Genomic DNA, 27,338 nt, shown 5'->3' with positions numbered 1-27,338 from the left:
AACCGAACATATTTACAAAGCTTAAGCATACTTGTGAGCCTCAGAACACATCTCCCATCATACACTGCTGCCAACATATAAATTGCAAGACTATACACAGAACAGGACGTGTCCTGTCTCTTCTCTGCCTATAAATATTAAGGCCCATAAAGTCTCATTACAATGGTAGCTTTACACGGGCGCTTCCAAGCAAGATGAAATCTTCTGAGTAAAAGTTTCAGACAACTCTGCTACAGTGTTTCTGATTCTGCTTAATACCAAGACATACAAAGGGGCTATAAATGTTTGAGACACTGAAAGAAAATGTCTTCTTTAAAAAGCCCCCACAAAATAGTGTTGCTGTAATGTGAGCAAACCTTTGATAATACTAGCTTTCTGTCCTATCCCAGGATAGGCTAATAATGCCATAATACAATGTTAATAGTAATGCCATAACTAATTAAATAAGTATTCTTGGGATTTTTGCTTTAGTTTCTGTGCTAAACATTAACATTGATAAATACATATGGTTAAAGCCATAATTTAACATCTACATGAAGAAGAGAGATTGTCTCGGAGGTTTGGTGCAGGGTGTTTTCAATATGCTGATGACCCAGATCTATTTTTCCATACCAGCTTTATCAGGAAATGGCATAACCTCCCAAAATGCCTGCTTAGAGGCATTAATGGGCTGGATGAGAGATAACAAACTGAAGTTGGATCCAAATAAGACAGAGGTTCTGACCGTGGGAGGTTGGGACCTGAGAGATGGTTTAGATCTGCCTGTTCTGGAAGAGGTTATACTCAGGGGTGTAGCTATAATTGAGCAGATGGGTTCAAAGAACCTGCCCCCCCAGCACCTGAGGCCCCCAGAGAGCCATCCCTCTCTATTTTCTTCATGCTCCAAGGGGCCACCGGGGAGAGGGACAAACACAGGCCCTCTCTACCCTACCTATGCCCCTGGTTATACTCCCTCTGAAATATCAGGTATATAGCTTGGGAGTGTTCCTGGATCCCAAACTTTCTCTGGTTTCTCAGGCTGAGACAGTGGTCAGGAGTGCTTTTTATCAGCTTTGGCTGATTTGTCAGCTACATCCATTTCTGGAGATATATGACCTTTAAAAAGTGGTTCATATGCTGATAACCTCCAGTCTTGACTACTGTAATGCACTCTACCTGGGGCTGCCTTTGTATGTAGTCCAGAAACTACAATCGGTACAGAATGTAGCAGCCAGACTGGTCTCTGGGTTAATCCGAAGGGACCATATAACACTGATTTTGAAATGGCGGCTGAAATGTTTCCGAACAAAATACAAAGTTCTAGTTATTACCTATGAAGCACTTAGTGGCTTGGGTCCAGGGTACTTAAGAGAGTGCCTTCTTTGTCATGAACCCTGTCGCATACTAAGATCATCTGGAGAGGTATGGTTACAGTTGCCACCAGCTCATCTAGTGGTGACTCGGGAGCAGGCTTTCTCTGTGGCTGCCCCCAACACTCTGGAATATGCTCCCTGTTGAAATAAGAGAATCTCCTTCTCTGTTTGTTTTTAGGAAACCCTTAAGACGTACCTGTTTTCCCATGCTTTTATCTGAATTTTAATATTTTTAATGTGTTTTATCTTCTGAGATTGTTTTATTTGTTTTGTGATTTTTAACAGCTTTTATATTTGCTGTGTTTTTAAACTCTGCGTACTGCTTAGAGATGTATATATCAGGTAGTACAGAAATATGGTAGATTCGGGGGGGGGGAGAGAGAGAGAGAGAGAATCTTTGATGCAATCCTAAAATATGCATTCAGACTCATGAGTTCTTTGGAAAGTATGGGCTAGCCAGTTTAAAAGATTTGATAGTTGAGCAAGACACTTTAATTCTTTTTGCAAATATAACATCTAAATATACCCTTCCTCCAGAAATATCTTACTGAATTGTCCAGATGCTTATAAGACATCTACAGAATCTGACATATTGCAGATTTTAGAAAAAAATGTACACCACTGGATACCTTACTCCTTCAATACCTCAAGAGTGGATGAAGAGGTTGGAGCTCTGAGAGGGCTGTAATGTGGCATCTAAAGTTCAAGCTTCTCAATTAAGACCACTGGTTTCAGTTTGGTCTTTAGATCATAAATGTGGTCATTAATTAGAGAACAAAAATCATTAATTTCTCCACATGATCCGTGCCAGGGCAGGAGATGGGAAGAGAGCTCTGTTGGGCAGGGCCCTGAGTGTTTGCTTCTGCTCAACCCCTTCCAGGAAACAGCTATTTAACATCCAACTGAGCCAGGGGTGTGACCCTCTTGGTGTGAGCCGAAGGGCGAGTGCACAAGAGCTCTTGGCCTTGTGACTCTCAACCGAGTGGGGAATGGCTAGTTGACTGCAGTAGCCAGAGGGTTGAAGAGTCCCAGCAAGTTTGGTGGGCTTTTGAGCAGGAACATTGATGACAACAGCTCTCCCCATGCCTTCTTGAAGTTTTAACAGCTGCATAGAAGCTACCAGATTAGCTAGAGCATTGCCTATGTTTTAATAGGAGGGAGTTTTTATATTTTTTTATCATTGAGGTGTTGGTCTTCACAATATGTGTTGCGGGGGGGTGTTACTTCGGAAGAGGCCATTCCGATTGAGGTAGTCCTTGGCAGAAGGTGATATGGTGGCAGGAGTAGGATGTGCCAGGTAAGGGGAAGGCGCACTGGCTATATCAAAGCCATCACGCCTTCTGGCCCTTCTCCCATCCAAGGAGAACCTAGTAACTCTCCCAGCAGCCCACCTTGCCTGAAGCTGGTGCTACTAAATGCCAGGTCCATAAATGCAAAGACCACAGCCATCCAGGAGGTTATTCTGGAGCACGCAGACTTGGCATGCATTACGGAGACCTGGTTGGATGAGGGGGGATGTCAATCTCTCCCAATTGTGCCCACCGGGTTTCCGGGTGCAGCATCAGCCAAGGCGGGGTGGGCAGGGACGTGGTTTGCACTGATTCATTGAGAGACCATTGCCCTCACCACATCACCTTTCTGACCAGTTTGACTGCCTGCATGTAGTGATTGGATCACAAGACAAAGTTGGGATTCTGTTGGCATACCGCCCACCATGCTGTCTCCCTGTCTGAGCTGCATGAGATAGTCTCGGATGTGGTGTTGAGGACCCCATGGCTGTTAGTTTTGGGGGACTAACATCCATGCTGAGGCCGCCTTGTCTGGTGCAACTCAGGACTTCATGTCCTCCATGATGACCATGGGCTTGTCTCAATTGATTTCTGGTCCCACATATGTGGCAGGCCATACTCTTGATTTGGTTTTTAGGTCAATGGTGGACAGTGGTGCTCTGTGGATAGTCCAGGAGGCCTCAACACTGTTATCATGGACAGATCACTATATGGTGAAGATTGAACTGAGGGTGGACCCACAACAGCTCTGCAGGGGTGGGGGACCAGTTAGGATGGTCTGCCCCCAGAGGCTTATGGATCCTGATGGATTCCTGACGGCTCTGGTGGAGTTTCCTGCGAAGAGAATGGATGATCCTGTTGACGCCCTAGTCTCCCTTTGGTATGAGGAGATGGGTCAGGAGATTGACACGGTCACACCTAGGTGCCCTCTCCTGATCCACCAAGCCCAAGCAGCCCTGCAACAGGTGAGTTGCAGACAATGAAGCAGGCTGGTAGATGGCTTGAGCATCGTTGGCGGAAAACTCAGAATGAATGTGACCAAACACAGGCTAGAGCCCATATTAGGGCCTACTCTATGGCGGTGATGGCAACAAAGAAAGCCTACTTTCCCGCCACCATCGCATCAGCTTAATGTCATCCAGTGGATCTTTTTCAAGTGGTTTGGGTTCTCCTAGGTGAGGACCCCAAAGACCATCACACGGAACACTCAGTAGCCCACTGTGACCAATTTGCTTTACATTTTGCAGATAAAATCGCTCATATCCGTTCTGACATGGATGCCAAGATTACTACGGCACTGGCACTGAATGTTGCCAATGCACCATCGGGTCTTGTTATATTGGATCGTTTTCAGACTATGTTGCCTGAGGAAGTAGACAGGCTATTTGGAAGGTTGAGGCCTACCATGTGCGTGCTCGAACCTTGCCCTTCATGGTTGGTGAAGGCTTCTAGGGAGGGACTGGGTCCATGGGTGGCAGGGGTGGTGAATGCCTCTCTAGAGTAGGGGGTGGTCCCCCCTTGCCTGAAGAAGCCAGTCATTATTGGATCCAGATGACTTAAATAACTTTCGACCAGTTTCAAACCTTCCCTTCTTGGGCAAGGTGTTGGAGAGCATTGTGGCATCTCAGCTCCAGGCAGCCCTGGATGAATCTGATTACTTAAATCCTTTTCAGTCTGGCTTCCGACCTGGATATGGGACTGAAAATGCCTTGGTCGCCCTGGTGGATGACCTACGTGGGGAGATAGACAGAAGGAGTGTGACTCTGTTGATCCTCCTGGACCTCTCAGGTGCTTTTGATACCATCGACCATGGTATCCTTCTGGGACGTCTCTCTGGGTTGGAACTTGGGGGCATGGTTATACAGTGGCTCTGTGGCTACCTGGAGGGTCATACTCAGAATGTGGTGCTGGAAGATGCCTGCTCCACCCCTTGGCCTTTGGCGTATGGGGTGCCACAAGGATCTATTCTGTCCCGCATGCTGTTTGACATTTACATGAAACCCCTGGGAGAGGTTTCATCCATAGGTGTGGGCTGAGGTGCCATCAATATGCTGATGACACCCAGCTCTGCCTATCTTTTAAGTCAGCAGACACCAGGGAGGCAGTGGATGGGGACAAACAAGCTGAAACTTAATCCAGATAAGACAGAAGCGCTCTGGGTTGGTAGAACTGATCATCCGAGTAATGAGGTAAATCTGGTCTTGGATGGGGTCTCACTCCATCTGAAAGACAAAGTCCGCAACTTGGGAGTGCTTCTGGACCTGACGTTGTCCTTGGAGGCACAGGTGGTGGTGGTGTGCAGAAGCGCCTTTTACCAACTATGGCTGGTACACCAGCTGCGACCATACTTGGAGAAGTCTGACCTGACCTCAGTCACTCATGCATTGGTAACATCCAGATTGGACTACTGCAATGTGCTCTATGTGGGGCTGCCCTTGAAGACTGTTCGGAAGCTTCAGCTGGTTCAGAATACTGCTGCAAGGATGCTCGTGGGTGCAAGTCCTTTCATGAGTATCACACCCATCCTTCCACAGCTTTATTGGTTATTAGTCCTCTTCCAGGCTGGTCTTGACTTTTAAAGCTCTACATGGCTTGGGCCGGGGTACCTGTCGGACCGTGTTCGCTCATATGAATCTGCCAGGGCCCTCTGTTCATCATCTCAGGCTCTGCTCATGGCCCCGCCACTAACAGAGATCCAGTTGGCGGGGACTAGAGACAGGTCTTTTGGGTTTGCTTTCCCTCAACTGTGGAAAGCCCTCTTTGAAGAGCTTCACCATGCTCCCTCCCTCAGCATTTTTAAAAAACAACTTAAAACACACCTTTTTAAGGAGGCTTTTTAATGCTCCATTCTTTGTTATATCTGGTAGGCTCTTTAGCTTTTTATTATTTTTAAGTTTTTAGCTTTTAAAACAACTTTTAATCTGAACCCAAATAATTAAATAATTTGCAGGACAATGCAACTGATATAAAATAAAATAAAATGGGAAAGACAACTGCTTCAGAGGAGACAAATTAATGCCATGCTTACCACAAGAGCAATTTAAATCATGGATCACAATACAACCAAGTACAGCTAAATCCTATGAAAATTTAAGCATATGCTTAAACATTCCCCTTTCCCCCAGTTAAATTAGTGGAGTTTAGGTAGTTTACTCTGGCTGGATTGTGCATAGCATATGCACTTGTAAGTCCCCTTATCTTCCCAACTACTTTTGCTGGGTAGAAGCAGACACAGCACACACTTGCCAAGACCAAAGGTTCATTCATCCACTTGTCTCCAGTATTTTCCTGTTTGTCTTAGTAGAGGTTCAAGTGGAAGTAAATATGTCTCCTAGCATTGCATGGCGAGTGGCTATTGAGCAATCATGGCTTGTCATAAATAGTTAAAAACCAGTAGAGAAAAGCCAGGAAAGAGAGTGAGAGAAAGAGAAAGAGAGATGCAACTTATCACATTCTTTGCATGTTTATTGTGGCATGTTTGTGTTCCTGGGATTCTGCTTGCAAGAATGTTGCTGATAAAACCCATGGATTTTTAGCTGCTGTGTACCATGTAGTAGACTGCAAGGGTGCTTCCAGATTCTCTGAGAGGTTAGAGAAGGGACCAGTTGGACTTCCCCCCCTGACAATGATGAACTCCTCCCCACTGACAATGCTAGAAAGATGACCAGTCCATGCAGCTGTCACTGCTGGATATGTGCAAGATTCAACAACAGGGAACACCCTGCTCCCCACCTCCAACGTTTTGGTCTGGACTTTCATAATGATTTGCCTATGTGAAAGGCTTGCCTGGAACTGTTGTGGAATGTGTGTGGAACTGGGGTTATCTGTTTTTCCTCGGTAGATAATATTCAAGTTTGGAAGGTTCTGTTCATTAAACTCCCTGGTGTCTCCTCCATGAAACAGACACAGCTCAATTTAACAGGACTGTTATACAGAACTTACGGATCATTTCCCCATAAAGTTGCAGATTCTTTCTGTGCCCTAGAGAGGTGGCCTACCCACCTCACCAACCATTGCCAATACAAAGAACAAGCAACTTGGGATGCTTTGAAAGGAAGAAAAAGGCAGCTGAAAAGCCTCTGTCAGATTAGGAAGAGACCATGAGGCTACTCATACGAGCAGCCCTATTGGGCCTGCACAGCCCTACCCGGGTAGGGTTGCTTGTGTGGAGCACTAAAATGAGTCCTGAGGTCCTTGAGTGGAGCGCCAGGATCGGTCCTTTTACTGAGGTAGAAGGGCTAGAGCACCCGGCAGCGTGGAAATCCCCCAATGCACCGCGTTCCTCATGTGGTGCATTGTGGGATACAGCCTGCTCCCACTCCCAGTGCTCCTGGAGCCATTGCACGCCACTCATGTGGGCGTGCAGTGATGGGAAGCCTGGGAGTGGCGCTGGTCGCTTGGGGGAAAACAAGAAAGCTTCTGTCTTCCTTCCAGCCCTCTCCATGCCAGTTAAGTTCAGGCCATGAGAACGACATTCAAGCATGACACTTTCTCCCACCTATTCTGTCGGCTCATGGTCTTCAGAATTATTCATATTATGGTCACAGCTGCCCTGGTGCTCCATAACTAAAAGATCATCCAATATTGCTCTATAAAATTGTCATGAGAGACAGAGGACCGGGTCTCACGATCCGTGAGACCTGGTTTGGGGTGGTGAGCGGGAAGAGCGGGCTTAGCTCACGAGTGGGGAGGGAGCCCTGGGCGGCCAGATTGGCCACCCACACAATTGCCGGCTCCGAGATGGAGTGGGGGGGCTGGGGGGAGCGGGGGCCAATTGGCCCCCGCAAGCTCCAGCATGCCCTCCGTGAGCACGCAGGGCATGCTGGCAAGTCCCCCGGAGCTGGGAGGCAGCTTTTCGCCTCCCTTCCAGGGGTCTCCTCGTAAGTAGACACGGCGCAGAGCCACGCCGCAGCTACTCATGATCCAATAGCCTGGGTTTGCGGAGCACTCACTCCGCAAACCCGGGCTAAGGGGCGGGCTACTTGAGCAGGTTAGCCGCTCAAGAACCAGCGGGCTGGGCTGCGAGCCCGGTGGTTCTTACGACTGAAGAAAATCAGGCTAGTGGAGGCTAGCCTGATTTTCTTCAATCATGTGAATAGCCCCAGAATCCTGTTATAACACATTCCATGGCAGGAAACAAAATTCCTTTGAACCCCAGGTTCACAAGGACCAAATTATGTTAGTTTGGCATTGATAGTTGTTGCCATTTTAGCCCCAGAGAATAAGAAATTCAAAAGAGATACAGAAATAGGTTTCATTGGATAATATCTTGGGTTTCACATGGGGAACTGATTCAGTCAGGGCACTAGTGTATGTTAGCCACTCACAGTCTTGATGATCAGCAGCTCCAGCTGCATGTGAACCGGCATCTGCAGAACATCATCTGTAGCAACTGAGGCAATCACTAGTGCCTCAACTTACAGTTATTTAGACATGTTAAAAATACTGCTGCATTTTATTTTGAGGTGTTTTTATTCTGCCTTTTGCAACAGGCCCAAGGTGGCTTATAACAGATAATTTAAAATGACATGAAAATACTAACAATAGAACAGCAGAATAAGAGAGCATAGAAAAGAACAACAATAAACCTGCAGCCAAAAGAAAACACCCACCCAATACAAATAGCAGTTCAGGCAATTAAAAGGGGACAGACATCACAGAAAGCTGTTAGAGGCCCAAGAGAACACGACAAAGGTGTTTGGCATCTACAAGATGCCAGGTGAACATGCCGGAGGAAGGAATTCCACAGTAGAGGCACTAGTTCACAGGCCTTTTCTCCTGTAACCACTCACCTAACATCTAAAGAAGAACTTCACTGGCAGGCACATTTATGTGGGGAAAGGCAGTGCTTTAGGTTATGAGGTTGCTTCTTAAAACACACACACACACACACACACACACACAACAAAAACTGAATGCTGTGCTATGTATAACACTCTAAAGAGTAACTGAAGGCCGTGGACTATAATATGGCTATGGCCCAGTTCTCAAGGTCTTGGAAAATAGGTTCAGCAAACAATGGTGCATAGGAGTGAGCTTTGAACTACCTCCTTCCCCACAGAACCCTCAGTGTGAACCAGGGCCTATATACATAACTATGCAAGCAGGCACTATTCACACAATCTGCATATCACAAAATGAGGTGGACAGTACAAATGTCCTGGTTCACACTGAAGCTTCTATCCATGATAGGGGAGAATGAAGGAGGTTTGCTTCTACTCTCTCCACAAATAAAACCAATGTGCAAACCAGCCCTGTGTCACATTCTGATACTACTTTGTTCATAATGGCCAAATTGTTAAAATGTTAACAAATTTTCATTCACAGTACAACTTTCTGCCTTTGCGGGATCCAAGGAAGTCTCAGCAGAGACTTCAGAGACTAACACGCAGGGTGTGTGTGTGTGGGGGGGGGGTTACTTGCTGGTTTGCTTACTTGCTGGTTTGTTACTTTTGCCTGTGTTTACTTGCTGGTTTGTTTCGTTAGATTTTTTTTTTACTACACTAAAACTATATTTTTAAAGAACAGGAAGAAAAACATGGCAGGGACTTGAAACGGAAAATTAATGCAAATCAAACCTTTACCAGGCCAGGGGGAGAGGAAGAAACAAAAGCCACAATGACAAACATCATTAATAAAATAATTTAAAGGATTCAAAAAGCACCAGAAAATCTGGAAACAGAGACAACCCAGTACTTGGGCTGAGTGAAAAACAGACAGTTACCTATATTTCCTTGGGGGGCTGTCCAATCATTTCCCAAATGTACTGTATGTGGGTTTTTTCATCTGTGCGAAACAGGTTAAAAATGCTTGCTACTATCTAAGGCTGTGTATTCCCTTCCCATAGCACATGGAAACAAGTTGTTCTAGTAAGAACTAATCAGCCTACTTTCCTTTCACTGTCTCTACAACTGGACTAAATTTGGTTCAAATTGAGGTCCATGAGTTAGATCTCTTGCACCTCAAATGTTAATGCGTCCGCCATCTTGGATCAGGGTGGACAACATCATTACAAACTACACCATTGAGGTGTCCCTGTGTATCACTCACTACAAAAGTACCACATTTGCTTCAAATCAGTTAGACAGTCCTCAAGTTGGTGCACTTGCGCCTCAAAAGTTCACATGTCCACCATCTTGGATTGGTGTGGTTGACATCATCACAAACTACACCATTGGGACATCCCTATGTGTCCATACAACTGTAGCAAATTTGGTTCAAATCAGTTAGACTGTTCACAAGTTAGTGCACTTGCGCCTCAAAAATTTACGTGTCTGCCGTCTTGAATTGGGTTGGATGACATCTTCACAATCTATGCCATTGAGGTGTCCCTATGTGTCCCTACAGCTGTAGCAAATGTGATTAAAATTAGTTAAGCGGTTCACAAGTTAGCCAACTTGCTCCTCCAAAATTTACATGTCTGCCGTCTTAAACAGGTGTGGATGGCACCATCACAAACTATGCCATTGAGGTATCCCTGTGTGTCACTCATTGCAGCTGTACCCAATTTGGTTCAAATGGGTTAGACAGTCCACAAATTAGCCAGCTTGTGCCTCAGACGTTCACGCGACCACCATCTTGGATTGGGGTGGATGACATCAACCGAGGAGGCGTGCGCTCGAACTGAGCGGGGACCCGAAGGGGGTAAAATACATCTAGGAACCACCTCTGAATGATGCGCATCCGAAGCCGTGCATGTGGAAGCACATACATGGTGGCAGCCATATGGCCTAACAGGCGCTGCACCGAATCCATGGTCTGTGGCTCTCCAGCCAGGAAAGCGGAGGCTAGCTGTATAAGTGTCTCTATGCAGGCTTCCGGGAGGAAGACTTTCTCCAAGCTGGTGTCGAAGATCAGCTCTATAAAATGTATCCTGCAGATGGGATCCAGCTGGGACTTCTTGAAGTTGATTTGCAAGCCCAGGCTCTGCAAAGTATCTATGACTGCGCTGAGAGTGCTCAAAGCAGCCTGCTTCAAACCTGCCAGGATGAGCCACATGTCCAGATATTTATTTTATTATTTATTTATCTATTACATGTATAAACTGCCCCATCCAGAGACTCTGGGCAGTGTACAACTTCAAAAAGACATTTAAAAAAAAACACAATTCGAAACACAGTGCTAAAAACAACATAAAAACAATTCAAAAACAATTAAAACCATTTAAAACCAATTAAAATGTTTTTAGAAAAACAACAACACTTTACAAGCCTTGAAAGGTCAGGCCAAACAAATAAGTTTTTAGGGCTCTCTTAAAGGCCGACAGCGAGCCTAAAGTGCAGCAGGATTTGGATCCCTTCCTCTTGTAGATATGCCACCACAGGGGCCAGACATTTTGTAAAGACCCCTGGGGCCGTCATCAGGCCAAATGGTAAGGCCTTGAACTGATAGGTGATTCTCCCGATCTGGAAACGCAGGAAACGGCAATGTTGAGGGCGTATGGAGATATGATAGTATGCGTCTCTCAGGTCCAAGGAGACCATCCACATGTCCTTTTCCAACAGGGCCAAAACAGTCGGTACCAACAACATCCGGAAACGCTTGTAAACAAGGTGTTTGTTTAGGCCTCTGAGGTCCAATATAGGGAGCTGACCGCCGTCTGATTTTGGAACAACAAAATAATGGGAATAAAAATTGGGGCTCATCACATTGGCAACCCTCTCAATCACATCCTTCCAGAGGAGAGCAGAGACCTCCTGATCCAACGCTGGGGTTGACGGAGTAGTCACAACCCCGGACAATGGTGGTGTCTGGTGAAACTCAAGGGCATAACCCATGTGTATGACTGTGAGGGCCCACTGATCCACAGTCACCTTGTCCCAATTCACCGCAAAGGGAGCCATGCGGGTCCGAAAGGCCCAATAGTCATTGCTTTTTCTGAAAGGTATGTGGACGCTGCTTCTGAAAGGCAGGCTTACTGGGCTGGAACCTGGACTTGTATCGGGGTTGGAACCTGTTAACCCGAAAGGAACGCTCCAATGAGGATTGTTGCTGCGAAGGGGCTTTAGGCTGTTGGTAAGGGGACCTCCTGGGTTGCTTCTGCAGCTTAGGAGCAGAGGAAGGGTAGGACATAGATTTTGTCATAATCCTCAGCTTCTGCACCTTCTGTAAAGTGTCATCAGTCTGTTCCGCGAATAGGCTAGAGCCTTTGAAGAGGAGATCCTCAATCCTAGCACGGGCCTCATAGGTCAGCCTGGAGGAATGCAGCTAGGCATGCCTCCCGAGAGCCACAGACATGGCCATCACCTTCGCTGTGCATTCCACAGAGTGGCTGAGTAAAGTTCTTGCTTTGCCACCTGGACAGCCTCGCGCAGGAAGGCGTTCGCCGGATCACACTTATCCTGGGGAAGGAGGTCCAAAAAGGGGGCCACCTTTCCCTACAAAAAATGGTTATACCTGGCATTATAGGCCTGGTAGTTGGCCACCTGCAAATGCAGAGCTGACGCCGAGTAGAGTCTCCTCCCAAAGGAGTCCAACTTCCTGCCCTCCTTATCACCTGGCGCAGAGTGACTGCGAGCTTTAGACTTCTGCAGGAATGCGTCCACCACAATGGAATTAGAGGTAGGATGATTCTTCAAGAAGGTCATATCCTCCTGCATCTGCACCCTATAGAAGTTCTCCAAATGCCTGTTCGGTTGCAAAAGAGTTGCTGGCTTTTTCCAGTGTCCACACATGACTCCCAATAAGGCAGTGTTAAGTGGCAGAAAGGCTGGTACCTTAGCCTCAACATCAATGAGACTGAATAAAGGGTCCAATTCCCCTTTCTGCTGTGTATCAAGGCTCACACTGAGTGCTGAGGCCATGCGGGCCACATAGGCCGAGTATTGCTTCAGATCTTCCAATGGAGACATAGGGTTAGAGTCCGATTGATTGTCCAAAGGGGACGACCCCAGGGAGACTACGTCAGAGTCTGAAGTGTCAGGTTCCCTTTCACTTTCCGTCTCAGGAGGTGCCACTGATTCTGGGGCCAAGACCAGAGGGACAGCTGGGAGCTCTGTCTGATTTCCCAATGGTTCCGGTACTGACCCATCTGCCGTCACAGACGGTACCAAGGCAGATCGTGGCATCAAAGACTAAACTGGAACTTCCGACATTGATCTGTGCCCCCTAGTGCAGTCCCGAAGGTCTCGTTGAGGAGAGCAAGAGCAAGAGCAAGAGCAAGAGCAAGAGCAAGGCCTCCCTTCCTAATGCGAAGGGGCCTTATGCCAATCACGGCTTATCCATAAGCAGAACCGAGATGGTACCGAGATCCGTACTGGGGCTTCCCATAGTCAGAACGATAATCAGAGGGATACTGCCTATAAACGATGGTGTCCCAGCACCAATCTCCATAGGAGGAGGGTTTGTCTGCTACATACATGGAACCTTGTGCAGAGACATGGTATCGACCAGCATATAAAGGCCCATGTCGATCCCAATCTCTCCCATATCTGTACTCGGAGAAGCGCTCCTCCGAGTCCCAACGCGCTCTCCTATCCCCAAGGGGGGGCTGCTCCACACGGCACATGGGAGACGAATGATGCCAAGGCAGCCACGATGCATTCGCAGTGGGTTTGTCCGGCGAATAGGGTTCATAGTCCAATGTAGCATAGTCCTGTTTGTCGGCTGCTACCGAGAGTTGCCGTCTCGCGAAGGAACAGTAGGCGTCTGACTGGGAGATATCGAGGCCACCGGAGAACTAGTAGGAAGGTGAGGGTCAGTAGAACTTGGTATCGGAGGAGCCGGTACCATGGCTGGGTGACCTTCTGACGCCTGGTCCACAATTGCTGTGCCATGCCCTGAAGACGCCAATTTTTTGGCTTCTTAACCAGCAGAGCCTCCAAAGAAGACACTGGTGGAGGCTTCTTCTTTTGGGGGATAGGCAGAAGGTGTTGCCATGCCGGCAGATGCGGAACTAGCGTTGGCTTCTTCTTCTTTTTCTTCTTTAGCAGGAACGAAGGGACCTAAGGGAGGTCTGGTACCGGAGGTAAAGTTCACTTAGGCAAGTCCTCCAGCAGTGCAGAAGGGGCTGAAACCACAGATAGGTCCGAGGCAGGCATCGACGCCACCGGTACCGAGGCCAGGAGTTCTGGCACCGGAGGAGCGGAGTCCGAGCACTCTGATTGCATCGAAAGAAGCCATTTTAAATGATTGCTTCAATGAAAAGACCTCTGAAGAACAGAGGGCCAAGTCCCACAGGGCAGTGCACAAATGAGAAGCCCTATTCTTTCGAGCCTGCTTTCTAAACCTCTGGCAGTGAAGACAGGTCTCAACAATGTGGGATTCCCCCAGGCAGAGAAGACACTTGGTATGAGTATCGGGGGAAGGGATCTTAGATCCACAGCGAACAAATTTCTTATAGTTCTTTGTGCCTGGCATAGAAAATGTTCAGCCAGCTGGCCACAAAGCCCCGTCCCGGCCAGTATCAGAGCCACAAAGATGGGGGGGGGCATAAAAATAAAAATGCCAAGAAAAAAAAACACTACTGTGCGAAATAAAGAAAGCAACAATAGGCATGAAAACAGGGAAACAGGAGAAAAAACAAGAAGAGGATTCAAGAATAGTCCTACTTGTTGCTGAGCCAAAGATTCCACGATGTCTACTGAAGCGTAGATGACGAAGACTGAGGGGATGTGGAGTGGTGCAGCCGCATATAGCGGCTGGGGGGTGGGGTTCCCGCCTAAATCCGGAGAATTGAGCTTGTTAGGTTCCGACAAGGTCTCTGCGCAGGCTCATAGCCCATTGGTGTAAAGGACAGAGACCACGTCAAAGAACAAATGTGTCTTGACTGCCTTTTTAAAAGTTGTAAGAGACGGGGAGGCTCTTATTTCAGCAGGGAGGCAGGAGCACGTTCCAAAACCTCAGGGCAGCAATGGAGAAGGTTTTCTTATTTCCGTTGCAAGGAAAGAGGAAAGGAATATTGCAAGCAGCCCATGGGATGCTGTACAAACGCATAACACATCTACACATTGTACATTAACCAAAATGGTATCCTCAAGTGCATCATCACACTTTCTCCACAAATGTAAATGGCAATCTGATTCTAACTGCTGGTGGCCCCAGAAATGAATAACTGAACTTAAGGCCATATTCACATCTTTTCACGGGCATTGCCCCATTTGAGGTTCCGTTTTTTGGTTGCTCGAGAATGTGATAGAATGCTGAGAACTGGCATTTTTATCAGATCTTGATGACCTCATTTTAAAAAGCCTTTTTAAAAAAAACAACGCAGCCATGGCTATGGAACACACACATATATAGAAAAAGAGAGGCTATTAAGCTTTGTATCTTTGTCCTAAAAGCAACTATCCATAGGAAGCATGTACTGTACTATACAAAGCAGTCTCTATTAACGTGTGAACCAATCTCAGGTGGCCATTGGTGCAGAAAAACTAGGCTATAGAGAAAAGGCAGCAGAAGGCAGAGAATATATTGGCATATGGATATCTATATACAAAAGCTCTATTCAGGACCCCAAACTATTCTTCAGTCAATGTTCTAACTATCTTATTTTCATCAGGCCAGGCTGCAGTGCAATTCCGTGCCTGTATTTGCTTCATCTCTCTGGCTCATGGCAGGAAGCATATCTCACGCAGTGCTCAGCACACCATCGGTGCTAAGCATATAAATAAAAACAGCTTCATAATGACAGCTGATAATGATTTAGCCCTGGAGGTACATGTGCGCATGGACTTATTTTGCTTCTTTGCATCAATGACTTTATAAATCATTTCAAGGCTTAGAAGGTTCATTGGAAACAGCCTGCAACTCTGGTGTTGATAAATGACCACTGCCAAGGCAGCCCCTTCACTGCTTAATGCATAGATGAGAGGAGAGCTGGTCCTGTGGTAGCAAGCATGACTTGTCCCCTTAGCTAAGGAGGGTCTGCCCTGGTTGCATATGAATGGGAGACTAGAAGTGTCAACACAGTAAGATATTCCCCTTAGGGGATGGAGCCGCTCTGGGAAGAGCATCTAGGTTCCAAGTTCCCTCCCTGGCTTCTCCAAGACAGGACAAGATTTTTTTTAGGACAAGTTTTTTTTATTGAACCAACAAACTACCAAAGCATACAGTACGTTGCCAAAGCACAATTATATACAAAGTGGTTGTTTGTACATGATATATCTACAAAGATTTACACACAAGGATTTGGAAACCCACAAGGTTATGAAGTATATGCAGGTAGTACTGTAACTTGGGGGTGGGGGATTTCAAGGCACATCAGGTAATCGGGGGGGCTACGTCCGACGTCCATTTCCACAATTTGTCCCATTGCTGTTTAGAAGAGATACTCTTGTCTTTTTACACATAACCATACAAACTTTTCCAGAAGAGATTTACTGTCTCATCTGCGTGAACCTCTTGGTCGCGTCTTCCCTCCCTATTCCTATACAGGAGCAATGCATAAATGACATACAGATTTACTAACCTGATTATGAGAAGGGGAACTTCCAACTCCCTAGTATGAGGGCACCCGTTCCATCCTGATTCCTTGAAGATTTCTTTCTGGGACCTCGAAAGGAGGTTCTATCGCTCAAACCCGAGGTTAGTTCTTCCCAAGTCTGTTTTTCCAAATCAGGCCACTCTAACAGCTTGCTTACTCCCTGACACACTCTTTTGGCTACCACACACTCTTTTAAGAAATGTGAGTGGGTTTCCCTGAATGTTTTGCCTAGCTTACTAGCTTTCTGTTTGCAAGTGATCTTAGGGCACTCTTGCTGGTCCTCTGGGAGCCATGGCTTAGCCGCATTAAGTGGTAATACTTGATGGTATAAGCGCCACATTGTTTCCCATTAATGGAAAGGGACTTTTTTCTCCTTAAAGAGAGCGATAGGGTGATCGGGTTGCAACAAATACTGTGAAGTGCGGTGTTCGTAGCATTTACGTTCTAAATCAGGTTTTAAGAAACCCACTTCTAGAATCTCTCCAAGATAGGGCTGAGAGAGACTTCTGCTTGCAACCGTGGCGAAGCCACTACTGCCAGTCTGTAAAGACAATACTGAGCTTGATAGACCAATGGTCTGACTCAGTATATGGCAGCTTCCTATGTTCTATATTATATATACAGGAGTATACTTCATTTCTTACCATCTCCTCCTCTCCTGTGATTTTTATAGTCCAGGAACCTTTCTACATTAGGGTGAACACAGAGAACCATTTCATCACACATCTACACCTGATGCAATATAAAAGGCTTCTTACCACTGTGCAGAATCACATAGGGGATTTACCCAGATAACTAATTACTCTGAGGTAAACAATCTGTATGGTAGAATGGCCATTATCTATACAGTAACTTCCCAGATAAGCAGCTCAGTAAGTGGTAACATAGATACTGTCATAATTTAGCATCTGGTAAGCAGGGGACTGGAGCCATCTTTACTTGGCATCCTAAGCAGGATATTGTCTCAGTACTAGGCTACTCAGTACTAGGCATACAGAAACCTTTGCACTTCATAGGAAGAGTTGTAATGAACCAAGGAGAGAGAGCAAAGAGCTCTGAATTCCTCTGATAGTTATACTGGAGGAAGGAGGAAACCTGTCTCGCCTTGTCAGAGTGCTTATAGTTCCACTATATTCCATCACACTGATTTTAACTTTAATATAATGACCAGGCTCTGTTAAATATAACTGTAGAACTATTTTGGCTACACTAAGAGTCAAAGGTGAAAGAGAACAATCTGACCAATTAGCTTTCCCCCTCCTTGCTAGGTGTCTAAAAAGGTGTTTCTATGCATTGGTGCACAGCACAGGAGCTTTAACAGCATTTTAATGCACATTAGCATTAAGCAACAATGGGCTTAAAAGAGCATTTTAATATGCATTAGGATACAGCACTATTCTTCTTTCTCAAAAGCCTTTTATTTCTGCCATTGTTTTTCAAATAAGGCATTTATGAACAGCAAGGTAGGGATGTGCACGGACCTGTTCGGAGGCCCTTTTACAGGCCCTTTTCTGGGCCTCTGAACAGGTTTGAAAGACAAGCAGTTCGGCTGGTTCAAAGGTGGGGGGGGATACCTTTAAGGACTGGGGAGGGTGCTCTTTACCCCCCGTTTCCCCCCCCCCCAGTGCTGCAGTTTAAAAGGGTCCGCCAGGGCGGCAGCATACTTCGCTGCCGCCCCAGTTGCTTCCTCAGAACGGAAGTGGCCAGAAGTAGCCAGCACATGTGTATGTCATACATGCGCGCACCGGGTACTTCTGGTCACTTCCAGTCTGAGGTGGCAACGGAGTGGCAGGGAGGTACACTGCTGCCCCGCCGGACGCTTTTAAACTGCAGTGCCAGCGGGGGAAATGTGTGTGTGGGGGTGGGGGGAGGGGATAAGAGCACCCTTCCCAGTCTTTAAAGGTCCCCCCCCCCTGTACCCTCGAGCCGTCCCCTGCTGGTTCCGTGCACATCCCTACTGATAGGTTCAACTAATGCAGCTCCAGTGTGCACTTGAGGGGAGGTGGTGAATTTCAGTTACCTCCCCTACCTTGTAAGTGCTCAGTGCCACCCCAAAATATGTCCCTGAGGGTTGCACAGCCCTAAGGGACATATTTTCAGGTGGCACAGAGGAATTCCAGGGAAAGGGGAGGTCACTGAAATTCACTCCCACCACCACCCACCCAATCCCATGTGCGTACAAACCCTGGTGCTGCATTCGTCTAGAACTCAGCAGCAGCAGCAGCACTGCCTCTCATGTAGCACTAATGCTTAATTAGTCCGGATGTTGGCCAGAATTTTTTTTTAAAGTCTTCTGCTAGCATGTACATCAGCTCACAGCCTGGAAAAACAAAGTGGGGGCAATGTCCTTATGAGTTTTTTAAGAAGTACTGTATGACAGTAACAATGGCTGGGAAAAGGCATGAAAAAAACCTCTGCAATCTTCAAAACTACAGTTTCACAGTAAAAACCCATATTGTCCACCTCCATCCTAATGGCAGAAGTGAGAAACCAAGTTAAGAATTACTCACTTGAAGTTTATTATGGTTTTTCAGTTATCTCTATTAAAAAAAAAACCTGTGGAGTCTAGAACCTTTGTTCTCTAAAAAGACCTATAAATGTCTTTAACGTCACATAGTTCCACGGCTCTAGGAGTGAAGGCTTTATGAAAAGAGTCAAACAAAATCAGAAACCCTATGCTAAGATCATGACCTGGCAACATGCAATGCTCTTGACATAAACCATGCATGCTCTTTGGTATTAGCTGTAACCTTGTAAATTGAATGAAATGCAAAATGCCTTTACGTACCCAAAACACGGCTTGGCACCATTGGAAGACCAGAAAGCAAATTACAATTTAACTTGGTTATGAGGGAAGAAAACCCTGTTTAAGTCTGTGCATCCTGTAAAGTTGGTGCAAAGAAGAGTTCAGGACAGGCCTTACAGAAGTGGACACCAAGAGGCAAGCAATGGAAACTATTGCACAAAACACAGACACGGCAAAGCCAATGTTAGAAAGATGTTTAAAGCACCCTCTGGTTAATCACCCTTTCCGTCTGCTGCCAACTGACATTCCACAGGGCTACTTATAAATATTTAAATAAAAAAAAATCTGCTTTTTTGTGGCAAAGTTTTTTTAAAAAAACATTAAAATTAACCAAATTATACACTGGTCTAAACAAAGGCAGTCGAGAGATGCCAAATTTAAAATTATATCAACTGGTTTTTAATCTGACCCAGATAAATACTTTACAATTACAAGATGGAACACTGCTGCCCTGGGGGAAATGGAGAACAATATATTTCAGAGGCCAGATACCCAGGGGATTAAGGATTTACACTCCACTAATCTTACACTAATCCATGTACAGCAAACATGGAATGAGGAACACCACAAAGCCAAACGGCATCCTAAACAACTTCTCCGAGCCATACAGATGGGCTGCTCCTCAGGAGACTGAGCTGGGTGGCTAAAAGATGTTAAGATAAATCGGATGCAGAAGGAATAATGAAGACACAAGGCTTCCTGGAACATAAGCCGCTCTATAACAACGACCCCCCTCCCCTCGACACGCACAAAACTGCTGAAATGTACAGCTCCTTTCTGCGTAATAGGACAGATCAAGAGGAGTTCTATCCCTTCTCCGAATGTAGACAAGAAATTATTCTCTTTGACCTAAACATTGAGCACTTTTTTGCCCTACAGAAACCACTGAGAGCCTCTCACACATACATAGCCTCCCAATGTTGGTTACAGAAGCAAAAACCTGATGCATATATTACACTTTCCATGGTGGGAAATAGGAAGTTTCTGCTGCATGCACAAGCTGGCTCCATGCCAACGCTGCCTGTAAGGTCAGTAAATATTGAAATTAACTAATGAGTCCTACTGGGTTGATTTCAGCGTTCAACCTCTCATGTCAAGGCAGAACGAACTGAGTGCATCTGCAAAGTGTCAGAGTTGCAAATATCTATTTTCTTTGTATCCAGCCTTTCTCTCATTGAGAGCCTTCCTCTCAAGGTGATCTACATAGCGGTCTCAGGCAGTCTCCCACAGAGGCACTAATCAGACCAAGGCATGCTTAGCTCTCACATAGCTGCAGCAGCATACACATCCAACCAGGCCCTGGAAGAACCTCATAATGGAGTGAAATGGGTAAACACATATTACCACACCTATAAGCTAGTTATTAAACAAGGTGCTGTTTCTGAACTGGTAGCAAAATCCATATCTCTGGTAACTTTTAAAAATTTAAACATAGTAGATTTAGAGGCTATTCACACGAGCATGCAAAACTAGGCTGGGCTCCCTTAGCCTGGTCCCGGTGGCTACATGGCGGCAAACACACCTATGTAGCTGCCTTCTAAAATGAGGTTAAGGGACTGAGCACTCCCTTAAGCGCATTTAATTGATTGTGTGTCTGCCACAGCTGCTTGAAGGCACATTCGGGGGGTGATCCCAGTAATGCACCGCGCACTTGCATGGTGCATTATTGGGAGTCCAGGGAGTGGGGCACCACACAGCGGCACTTCCCTGCACCCGACCAGGAAGAGAGCTGGTCTTGTGGTAGCAAGCATGATTTGTCCCCTTAGGTAAGCAGGGTCTGCCCTGGTTGCATCTGAATGGGAGACGATGTGTGAGCACTGGAAGATTTTTCCCTTAGGGGATGGGGCCACTCTGGGAAGAGCATCTAGGTTCTAAGTTCCCTCTCTGGCTTCTCCAAAATAGGGATGAGAGCAGAGGCGTATCTAGGGGAAATAGCACCGAGGGCAAGCACTCAAATTGCGCCCCCTGTCCAAACATCTGACACCCATCTTTCAGATAACTTTACCATAATATCAGCTGAAAAATACAAGTCAAGCTCGTTAATCTTTTAATATTTCAAAAACTATTTAGCAGTGGACGTAGCCAGACCAAAGAATGCTGGGAAACTACAAATTTCAGTATGCTGGGGCTCATGAAATTCCCAAATACTATGTGGAGGTGTACTTGGAAAACTAAACAGAAGTGTCCGTCTAATTCGCTGCTATGCATTGTAGCATCACCATTACATAAGTTTTTAAAATAAATGAAGAATTTGACTTTTCCCAGATACTCTGAAAATAATTAAAGGATATGCAGAGTAAACTGTGTCACTGCTTGGAATATATTCTAGTCTTTCAGAAAGACAGTTAAAATGAGAAAAAGAGAGCAAGAAACTCCCAGTGGGCCTTAATACTAAGGATTTCACACTGATTCAAAGACAAACTCACCATTAATAGCCATATTATTAAGACATCACTTTTGAATCACTTATCACAAGAAGCAAAGTAAGAGCAAATGAATACAATCCTAGCTCATAAGCTTCAGCTCAGTATTCACAAGCCCTGATTCTCTGTACATAGTGCCAAACTAAATATGTATACAGTGACTTATACTATATTAATTTTTTAAAAAAGTTTTTTACCTGTAGCCCCTTTGGGGGGCTTCCTAAAGGCCATGGCTGGGGTCTGCAAAGGTTCCCCCTCCCCCCTCTGGCCTCTAGGGCCTTGCAGGGGCCATTTGAGCATGTGTGATGGACATTTTTAAAAATAAATTTTGTTTTTAAAAAATGGCCGCTGAAAACAAAGTGGCCACCATGCATGCTCAAATAGCCTCTGTGAGGCCCTGGGCCATGCCAGGCCTCGCCGAGGCCATTTGAGCATGCACGGTGGCCATTTTGGTTTTGGCGGCCATTAAAAAAAATTTAATTTAAAAAAATGACACCTCCCTTCAAGTGGCGCCCGGGGCACATGCCCTGCCTGCCCTACCCTAGATACACCCCTGGCTGAGAGAGATTCCCGCCTGCAACCTTGGAGAAGCCACTGCCAATCTGTGTAGACAATACTGACTGAGTTGGACCTATGGTCTGACTTAGTATATGGCAGCTTCCTATGTTCCTATGTCCCCCAGAGCTGACGGGAGAGCCGCGGGCAGACTGCAGAAGAGCTGCAACTCATCTGGGCAGGCGATCTGCCCACCCAGCCAAGGGTGAGTGATCATCTGCAGAGAGGGTCGGGGAAATCCACTCTCCCCACAGACCTTAGAGGAGCTCTTCTCACTGATCATGAGCTTCTTAGGCTCCTCCGAAGACTAGGAGAGCTGATCCTGTGGTAACAAGCATAAATTGTCCCCTTTGCTAAGCAGGATCCACCCTGATTTGCACTTGAATGGGAGACTACATGTGTGAGCATTATAAGATATACCCCTCAGGCCCTTAGGGGATGGGGCTGCTCTGGGAAGAGCACCTGCACGCTTGTGTGCAGAAGGTCCCAAGTTCCCTCCCTGAAATCTCCAAGATAGGGCTGAGAAAGACTCCTGCTTGCAACCTTGGAGAAGCCACTGCCAGTCTATGTAGATAGTCCTGAGCTAGATGGACCAACCTTCTGACTTGGTCTAAGTCAGCTTCCTTTGTTCCTATGGACTCCACTCTTTGGCCACTACCAAAAGTTAAGGCAGTAAAACTAGATCCCAGTACATAAAAACAGAGGAAGCTGCCTTATACCAGTCAGACAATTGGTCCATCGAGCTCAGTGTTGTCTGACTGGCAGCAGCAGCTTTCCAAGGTTCCAGGCAGGAGTCTCTACCAGCCCTAGCTGGAGATGCCACGGAGGGAGCCTGGGATCTCAGATATCCTTCCATGGAGTTATGGCCACAGCCCTTCAGGGAAAGACCTTACAGTGCTCACATATAGTCACCCATCTAAATGTTAATCAAGGCAGGCCCAGCTTATCAAAGGGGACCATTCATGCTTGCTACCACAAGACTAGCTCTCCTCCCCATACTGGTACTGAACTCATGCAGACCACATTCCAGAGTGTTTATTTTAAAAGCTAGCCGAAAAACCTAGCAGAATAGCAGAAAGTGCTGAACACACTCATGGAACTCCTTTGACTATAGCCAAAAATGGGAATCCTGTACATGTTAAGACACGTTGCAGTAAAATATTTTAAGACAAACAGGAGACACACATGTATGCTCTGTCCTGTTTGTAAATTATCATCTTAGGTCACCATTTACCGTGTGAAAATTTTTACAATCCTCATCTCAACTAGCAGAAAACACGAGATCTTTCAAAAAGCTGATTGATTAGTTCAACTTGTGCAGAGCTTAAGTGGGAGAGGAGCTGAGTTCTGCTGAGAGCAAATATGCCTTGCTTATGCTATGCAGAGCTGTATGATGATGGCTTTCTATAACTGTTGATGGAAGAATCTCAAACTACCCACCTACACTTTAACATGCTATCTTTTAGACAGGGTAAAGCTATAGCCTCCCAGTCTCCTGCATGCTGGGCAGGCTAGGTGAGCATCTGCTCTTGGGTACTGCACAGCTGATCCAAAAGACTGGAGGAGCACAGATTACAAACAAGTAGCTCCCCTGGGAGTTATTCCACCTGGCTTCATGCTGCGGGGTAAATGTTGAGGGAAGCCACTTCGAATTACACTCGCGGCATTGAGGGAAGCAGCCCCTCCCCTCTGCTTTTTTTGGGGGGGGGAGGGTTGGTGCAAGTTCACATGGCATGCCTCCATGTTTCCCTTCTAGCCAATGGGAGGGAGAGAGATTTCTAAAGCCTACATCTGCATTCCTAAAGAGGGTTTCCCTCTTATCATGTAGTGATGTGCCCGGACTGATCCGGAGGCCATTCTACAGGCCTCCGGACCGGTCCGGACATGGGCGGTTCAGGTTCGGACGGATTGGGGTGGGGGGTTTCTTTAAGGGCGGGGGAGGGTTTACTTACACCCCCCCCGCACGCTTTCCAAATCCGGCAGCCATATTTCTTTTAGCAATGGGGCGACAGGATACCTCCCTGCTGCCCCTTCCCCCACTTGGCTGCACGTGCGCCCTTATTTCTTTTAGCAGTCGGTGTTGCTAAACGCCGTTGGCTCTCGGATCCCCCGCCACGTGTGTTTGCTGTTTCCTCGAGGTGTCGGAGGCTGCCTGCAGCGGCTGGATAAACGAGGGATTCTGTCAAAGCTCCCTGCTGCCCCCTCCCCGAACATAGCTGCAAAAGGCTTTAAAAAGCCTTTTGCCTGCCGCCCCCTCCCCGAACATAGAAGCTACGTTCGGGGAGGGGGCAGCAGGAAGATCTGACAGAATCCCTTGTTTATCCAGCCGCCGCAGGCAGCCTCCGACACCTCGAGGAAACAGCAAACACGCGTGGCAGGGGATCCGAGAACCAACGGCGTTTAGCAACGCCGACTGCTAAAAGAAATAAGGGCACACGCGCAGACAAGCAGGGGAAGGGGCGGCAGGGAGGTATCCTGTCGCCCCATTGCTAAAAGGAATACGGCCGCTGGAGTTAGAAAGCGCAGGAGGGGTAAGTAAACCCTCCCCCGCCCTTAAAGAAACCCCCCACCCCAGTGCCGGACCGCAGCTCCGCAGTTCTGTGCACACCCCTATTATCATGTTAATGATTCTATGTCAGTGCCTCTTTCTGAAAACTCAGAAAGCTTAAAGCCAGCATTTTAAAAACTTAAGCAGAAATCGAGATAAGCTAAAATTTGGAAGACAAAGCCCGATCTGTGTGTGGAGTGCTTCCAAGGACCTTGAAGAGACTTCAGGGTAAGTTTGGCTGGTGTGTGGACACACACACTTCCGGAGATTTGGGGTAACAGCCATGTCTGCAGAGCCTCCTGGGACTTCCACGCACAACAGATTTTACCACAAGTTTACGGGGAGGCTTACTGCGAACCCGAAATTATCCCCCAAAAGCAACACAACAATGAAATGATCTGGGACATCCATTTTCCTAACTAGTACATTTTTAATAGTTCAAGATACCTTTAGGCATTTCTTTGCAACCCCCTTCATTGTAAAGTATTAAAAATAGCTCACACAGCAATAGTTGCAGATGGCTTAGGTATAATTCACCTGGCTTTCCTGAAGGGTGTGGATAAGATGACCTCAGAGTCCCTTCTTTAACTCCACAAAGTGTTTCTAACAGAAGATCTGTAGTTGCATGGCTAAGTATTATTATGGTTATTGTTCATATCAGAGTACAATAAGGAGAGAAATGTCAGTTACCTTAGAAACCCACAGAGGAGTAATTTTTTCTGATTCATATCAGCTGCAGAACCGATGTTTTAAAATTGCACACAGATCTGCAACTTCGACTGCATAAGCAGAAGCAGATGTGAGAAAGGAGAAGCCAGGGTGAAGTGCACCCCTGTGGGTACATACAGCTCAACATTCTAAAAGCACACACACGCAGAGCTAACTTAAGGGGAATATTTCCATGCTACCTAAACCTCCATCCAAACTCAGAATGTGTATGTTAGTGCCACTGCTACATGCACCAGACTCCCATTAACCATGCAAACAGCTGTGCTGCTTTTTCTTTTGAGCTGTCAACCCTGTTGCTTGATTTGCTTTTTGTGAGAATTCGGCTTCACAAAAACAGCCTCCATGTTTAGCCACCTTTTCCCCCAAACTTCCATGCCTAGACTTGTATTTGCAGTTTGGCTGAAGAAACATTTGCTCACAGTGGCGTATATTCTGACAAACTACTGATGCTTTGAAATATGGACTGGGCAACGTTTCTGAAATGAGGGATGTCGGGGCACAACAAACCTGCCAACAAATTGGATTTAGAATTCTCAAATGTGTAGAGGTTAGGTGTGGCTATTAAGTGGAAAGAGAGAAACATTCTGCACATGTTCAGAGACACAGTTTTCTTCATTCATTCCAAAGCTAAGCACTAACATTCAGAAGAAGCCCTTGCTCAAATCAGCCTTGATATTAGGCCTCAAAGGCTCCAGATCTCAACTCTCCAAGACTCCAAGTGATCATCATGCATTTCTCTTTGCTCCGTAAGGAAGAGAACAGCAGAAAGATGAGCCAGGCTGACAGTAACCCCAAACCAGTGAATAAGTATCAGTGGTCCTGCATATACACAACTTTATCAGCCAAAATCCACCATATAAAGGCAGGATATCAAACTATCTCCACAGTTCTACTTCCTGAACGTATGAGTAAGTCACACAGTGGTGGATTAGTGGAGAGGCAGAGTAAGCATTTGCCTATGGTGGCAACATTTGAGGAGCAGCAGATTTTGCCCCTCCTCAAATTTTGTCACCCCCTCTGTGGGCAGCGGAGGCTGCAGGTGGAACGGGCGAGGAGAAAGTCCACCACCATTACCTTATATTAAAAAGGCAAGCTTTTTTTGTTTAAGGTAAAAGAGAGGCAAAAGCCTTTTTGCCTATGGGTGGCAAAAAGCATAATCTGCCCCTGAAGTCACAGGACTGCTTTCAACCTCATATCTCCTCACCAAGTGCAACTGAGGGGTTGCTATGACCAAAAAAACCTGGCCATACTGTATTTTACAAGTGTTTTGTCTAGGGCATCTTGTATAATGTTTAATTAAGGAGCATTCCATCTTCCTTTGCTGGTTGAATTATGCCCTCCCCCACGATTCTCACAATACCTCAGATAAAAGGTAGGAGTTTGCCAAATGTGAGGCATTGTTCTCACAGTGAACAACATAGCTCCTGTAAGTTCATACATCAATGAGGAAGGGGTCGTGAGGCGGGGGAGAGAACAGGATGTAAAGGAACCATCTCTTCAGTGCTTGCTCTTTGCACACATTGACACATTGACCCCAAGCAGATTAATCTGACACCCACAACCTACAACACAAACCTGAGGATTGTTCAAGTGCTGGTCACCAAACTTTTTTTTGGTAAGCAACATATAGGACTGGGTCTCACGATCAGTGAGACCCGGTTTAGGGCGCTGAGCGGGCAGGGAGCTCTGGGCAGCCAGACTGGCCGCCCACATGATGGCCGGCTCTGAGACGGAGCCGGCGGGGTCTGGGGAGCTCAGGGGCTGCGGGCTGGGGAGCTTGGGGGCTGCGCGGCCCCCGGAAGCCCCAGTATGCCCTGCGTGAGTGCGCAGGGCATACTGGGGAGACCCCCAAGCCGGGAGGCTGCTTTTAAGCCTCCCAGCCGGGGGTCTGCTCTCAAGTAGCCGTGGTGCGGAGCTGCACCGCGGCTACTCACGAGCAGATAGCCTGGGTTTGCAGAGCACTCGCTACAGGAGCGGGTTAGCCGCTCCAGAACCACCAGGCTCGGCTGTGAGCCCAGTGGTTCTTACGATCACAAAAATCGGGCTAGGATTTTCCTAGCCCAATTTTTGTGATCGTAAGAATAGCCCCATAGTGTTTTGGGGTTGTTGGTTTAAAAAACAACACAAACCTATTCTTTGGTCACAGACAGCATTAATCATTTCCAATTGAGTGATATATATGGCAGTGAAGCATGTGAAACCACCTTCTCAAG

General features: G+C 46.6%; 1 protein-coding gene across 8 annotated transcripts in view; it reads right to left on the bottom strand.

Moving 5' to 3' along the window:
* The window catches only part of MYOCD (myocardin), a 306,487-nt gene that overhangs the window by 145,691 nt on the left and 133,458 nt on the right, over positions 1–27,338 (bottom strand). The gene's annotated exons all lie outside the window — the stretch shown is intronic.

The sequence above is a fragment of the Hemicordylus capensis genome, chromosome 2 (assembly GCF_027244095.1).
Source record: "Hemicordylus capensis ecotype Gifberg chromosome 2, rHemCap1.1.pri, whole genome shotgun sequence".
Classification (NCBI taxonomy): domain Eukaryota; kingdom Metazoa; phylum Chordata; class Lepidosauria; order Squamata; family Cordylidae; genus Hemicordylus; species Hemicordylus capensis.
The sequence above is the reverse complement of the archived record's forward strand: the minus strand, read 5'-3'. Positions and strand labels throughout refer to the sequence as shown.